Source organism: Pelophylax lessonae, assembly GCF_965119305.1.
Source record: "Pelophylax lessonae genome assembly, chromosome: 6".
Lineage (NCBI taxonomy): Eukaryota > Metazoa > Chordata > Amphibia > Anura > Ranidae > Pelophylax > Pelophylax lessonae.
The window spans coordinates 99,834,724-99,840,723 of NC_138773.1; positions in this window are offsets into that span (position 1 = coordinate 99,834,724).

Here is a 6,000-nt window from a genome sequence, read left to right on the forward strand (position 1 = left end):
ATAAATAAATATTAGCAATAAAAATAATACTAGCTTGCTTTCTTCTTCTTCTTCTTCTTCTTCTTCTTCTTCTTCATATTATGATTATTGTTCCTGTGTATATATTTGTTAGTTACACACAACGTTTCTGGCAGTTTTACATATCAAAGAAGGACACTGTGTAATAATAATAATAATGATGATAATAATTATTATTATTAATAATAATAATAATAATATTACACCTTGATTTTCTTTGACATGAAAACCTGCATGAAACAGTAATATGAGTGTTGTTATGGTTAGTAGTGCGTTTTATGCACGTCGTTTTTTTTTTTTGCGCATTTTACACATTTTTAGCTGCGATACCATTGAACTCTATGAGAACATGCGTTTTGATAAAAACACATCAAAGTCCTGAATGCTGCATCGTTGATGCGTTTTCATCAACAGCTGTTTTCTCATAGAGTTCAATGTTAGCACGGCTAAAACCGCACGTGAAATGTGCATAAACGCACTAAGGATTTAATAATATTAATAATAATAATAATAATAAAATAAAAATATTAAAAATAATAATACAAATAATAATAAATAATAATAATAATAATAATAATAATAATAATAATAAAATAAAAATATTAAAAATAATAATACAAATAATAAATAATAATAATAATAATAATAATAATAATAATAATAATAATAATAATAATTAAAAATAAATACTAGCAATAAAAATACTAGCTTGCTTTCTTCTTCTTCTTCTTCATATTATGATTATTGTTCCTGTGTATATATTTGTTAGTTACACACAACGTTTCTGGCAGTTTTACATATCAAAGAAGGACACTGTGTAATAATAATAATAATAATAATGATGATAATAATTATTATTAATAATAATAATAATAATAATAATAATAATAATATTACACCTTGATTTTCTTTGACATGAAAACCTGCATGAAACTGTAATATGAGTGTTGTTATAGTTAGTAGTGCGTTTTATGCACGTCGTTTTTTTTTTTTGCGCATTTTACACATTTTTAGCTGCGATACCATTGAACTCTATGAGAACATGCGTTTTGATAAAAACACATCAAAGTCCTGAATGCTGCATCGTTGATGCGTTTTCATCAACAGCTGTTTTCTCATAGAGTTCAATGTTAGCACGGCTAAAACCGCACGTGAAATGTGCATAAACGCACTAAGGATTTAATAATATTAATAATAATAATAATAATAATAAAATAAAAATATAAAAAATAATAATACAAATAATAATAATAAATAATAATAATAATAATAATAATAATAAAATAAAAATATTAAAAATAATAATACAAATAATAATAAATAATAATAATAATAATAATAATAATAATAATAATAATAATAATAATAATAATAATAATAATAATAATTAAAAATAAATACTAGCAATAAAAATACTAGCTTGCTTTCTTCTTCTTCTTCTTCATATTATGATTATTGTTCCTGTGTATATATTTGTTAGTTACACACAACGTTTCTGGCAGTTTTACATATCAAAGAAGGACACTGTGTAATAATAATAATAATAATAATAATGATGATAATAATTATTATTAATAATAATAATAATAATAATATTACACCTTGATTTTCTTTGACATGAAAACCTGCATGAAACTGTAATATGAGTGTTGTTATAGTTAGTAGTGCGTTTTATGCACGTCGTTTTTTTTTTTTGCGCATTTTACACATTTTTAGCTGCGATACCATTGAACTCTATGAGAACATGCGTTTTGATAAAAACACATCAAAGTCCTGAATGCTGCATCGTTGATGCGTTTTCATCAACAGCTGTTTTCTCATAGAGTTCAATGTTAGCACGGCTAAAACCGCACGTGAAATGTGCATAAACGCACTAAGGATTTAATAATATTAATAATAATAATAATAATAAAATAAAAATATAAAAAATAATAATACAAATAATAATAATAAATAATAATAATAATAATAATAATAATAATAATAATAATAATAATAAATACTAGCAATAAAAATACTAGCTTGCTTTCTTCTTCTTCTTCTTCATATTATGATTATTGTTCCTGTGTATATATTTGTTACACACAACGTTTCTGGCAGTTTTACATATCAAAGAAGGACAATGTATAATAATAATAACGATGATGATAATAATAATTATTAATAATATTAATATTAATATCACACCTTGTTCTTCTTTGACATAAAAACCTGCATGAAACTGTAATATGAGTGTTGTTATTATTGTTAGTGGTGCGTTTTATGCACGTTGCCGTTTTATGCGCATTTTACACATTTTTAGTTGCGATACCATTGAACTCTATGAGAACATGCTTTTTGCTAAAAGCACATCAAAGTGCTGAATGCTGCATCGTTGAAGCGTTTTCATCAACAGCTACATTCTCATAGAGTTCAGTGTTAGCACGGCTAAAACCGCACGTAAAATGTGCATAAACGCACCAAGGAACTAATAATAATAATAATATTAATATCACACCTTTTTCCTCTTTGACGTGAAAACTGGCATGAAACTGTAACATGAGTGTTGTTATTGTTAGTGGTGCGTTTTATGCACATTGCGGTTTTATGCACATTTTATACATTTTTAGCTGCAATACTATTGAACTCTATGAGAACATGCGTTTTGATAAAAGCATAACAAAGTCCTGAATGCTGTATCATTGATGCGTTTTCCTCAACAGCTGCAGTCTCATAGAGTTCAATGTTAGCATGGCTAAAACCACACGTGAAATTTGCAGAAAATGCACCAAGGAATTATTCATAATAATAATAATAATAATAATAATAATAATAATAATAATAATAATAATAATGATAATACACCTTGTTCCTCTTTGACATGAAAACCGGCATGCAACTGTAATATGAGTGCTGTTATTATCAATGGTGCGTTTTATGCACGTCGCAGCTTTATGCATATTTTACACATTTTTAGCTTTGATACCATTGAACTCTATGAGAACATGCGTTTTGATAAAAACACATCAAAGTCCTGAATGCTGCATCATTGATGCGTTTTCATCAACAGCTGCATTCTCATAGAGTTCAATGTTGGCATGGCTAAAACCACAAGTGAAATGTGTATAAATGCACCAAGGAATTATTAATAATAATAATAATAATAATAATAATAATGATAATACACCTTGTTCCTCTTTGACATGAAAACCTGCATGAAACTGTAATATGAGTGTTGTTATTATTGTTAGTGGTGCGTTTTATGCACATTTTACACATTTTTAGCTGCGATACCAATGAACTCTATGAGAACATGCGTTTTGATAAAAGCACATCAAAGTCCTGAATGTTGCATCATTGATGCGTTTTCATTAACAGCTGCATTCTCATAGAGTTCAATGTTAGCACAGCTAAAACCGCACATGAAATGTGCATAAACGCACCAAGGAATTAATAATAATAATAATAATAATAATAATACATCTTGTTCTTCTTTAACATGAAAACTGGCATGAAACTGTAATATGAGTGTTGTTATTGTTAGTGGTGCGTTTTATGAACGTTGCGGTTTTATGCGCATTTTACACATTTTTAGCTGCAATACCATTAAACTCTATGAGAACATGCGTTTTGATAAAAGCACATCAAAGTCCTGCATGTTGCATCATTGATGCGTTTTTATCAACAGCTGCATTCTCATAGAGTTCAATGTTAGCACAAATAAAACCGCACGTGAAATGTGCATAAATGCACCAAGGAATTAATAATAATAATAATAATAATACACCTTGTTCCTCTTTGACATGAAAACCGGCATGCAACTGTAATATGAGTGTTGTTATTGTTAGTGGTGCGTTTTATTGACATTGCGGTTTTATGTGCATTTTACACATTTTTAGCTTTGATACCAATGAACTCTATGAGAACATGCGTTTTGATAAAAGCTCATCAAAGTCCTGAATGTTGCATCATTGATGCGTTTTCATCAACAGCTGCATTCTCATAGAGTTCAATGTAAAACCGCACGTGAAATGTGCATAAACGCAATGCGCAAAAACACACTGTGTACCTACGAACTGGCCATTATTTCACACGCATAAATGTTGTGTGCTACACAAATCTGATATTATTATTTAACATTATTGATATTGGTATTCATATTAATAATAATAATAACAGTAATAATTAGGGTTGGGCTCTATGTTGGAGTTGAACATAAGTTCGACTCGAACATCAGCTGTTCGTGTGTTCGCTGAACACACAAACAAATGGGGCGCTCAGCAGAAAGTCCCCCCCCCCCCGATGAGCGCCCCATAATGCACTGCAGTGCATTGATTGCTGATGATTGGCCAAAGCATGCACCTGACCTGAATGCTTTGCCCAATCACAGCACAATGTCCTGTCAGAGCCATGATTGGCCAAAGGCAGGGTGCCTTTAGCCAATAATGGCTCAGGGATTAAGTCCACGCCCCAAACTATTGAAGGCTGCTGCTTACACGGCAGCCGTGTATAGTGTGTTATAATAGAGATTAGGCAGGTAGTTAGTGGATAGTGTGTTGACTTAGTTTAGTGCAGTCAGTGTAGTGTACAGGCATACTCCACTTTAAAAATATATCGGTATGTTGTAGTCCCGGGTCCCTTCGTGGTTCTCCCCAAAATCCATACCACACCCTTATCGAAGCATGCAGCCAGGCAGGCCAGGATGGGGGGGGGGGAGCATGAGCGCCCCCCTGAACCATACCAGGCAGTTTGCCCTCAACATTAGAAAGGAGTTTTTTCCATTTTTCCACCCAAAGCACCTTGTCCCCATGGGGACAAGTGCCTCTTCCCGACAACCCTGGGCTTTGGTTGTGTCGGTCTGCGGGTGGGGGGGCTTATCGGAATCTGGAAGCCCCCCCAATGTGAATGTGTATCGGGTACATCATACCCCCACCTATTCACCAAAAAAAGTGTAAAAAAGGAAAAACCACAGAACACAGTTTTTGACAAGTCCTTTATTAAAAAGAAAAAAAAATGTAAATCCATTGTTAATCACAACGCCCGCCGACCCAAAAAATAGAAAAAAATGCTTCGCCTCTTCTGAGGCTACCCGTATGCCGCGCTTCAGCTTTGACAGCTATTTTTTAGGCAAGGGGTGGGGCCATCCGGTTACGTCATCCAGTGGCACCACCCCCTTCTGACGTCACATGAAGAGGCGGCAATAGATTTAGGGGGGTGATGAATTTGCATCGGGGGAACTTATATATTTTTTCTTTTTAATAAAGGACTTGTCAAAAACTGTCTTCTGTGGTTTTTCCTTTTTTACACTTTTTTGGTGAATGGGTAGGGGTACGATGTACCCGATACCCATTCACATGGGGGGGGACCTGGGGGCCCCCTTGTTTACTCTCTTCCGCTATGTGACTTTTGTGTTCTAATTTAGCGGCCTTGATTGCGCTCTTACATTTCTTATTGCATTCTTTGTAATGTTGAAATGCTGCCACGGACCCCTCAGCCTTTCTTTTTTTGAAGGCCTTTTCTTTAGTTTTTATGTGCATTTTTAGGTTGGAGTTTAGCCACCCAGGGTTTATTTTAGCTCTTTTAAACGTATTCCCCGTTGGAATGCACTGGCCAATACCTTTATTTAGTATGTTATTAAAGCACTCTCATTTTTCCTCTATGTTCTTTGTTCCTAGGATTTTATCCTTCTTTATATTGTCTAGCAAAGAGCGCAGTTTAGGGAAGTTGGCTCTTTTGAAATTCAGCGTCCTTGTATTACCCTTGTGTTTCCTATTTCTATGATTTTCACAGAAACTAATTGACCTATGGTTGACCCATATTTCTACATCCGTGATCAGGTCTGTATTATTAGTAATAGGTAAGTCTAGTAACACAAAACATTTAGGAAATTGCGAGCCTTAGATGAATGTGCGGTTCCTTCTGCCCAGTCTATATTTGGATAAATAAAATCCCCTATTATAATGACATTTCCTATCCTTGCTGCCATTCCAAGCTGTGATAGGA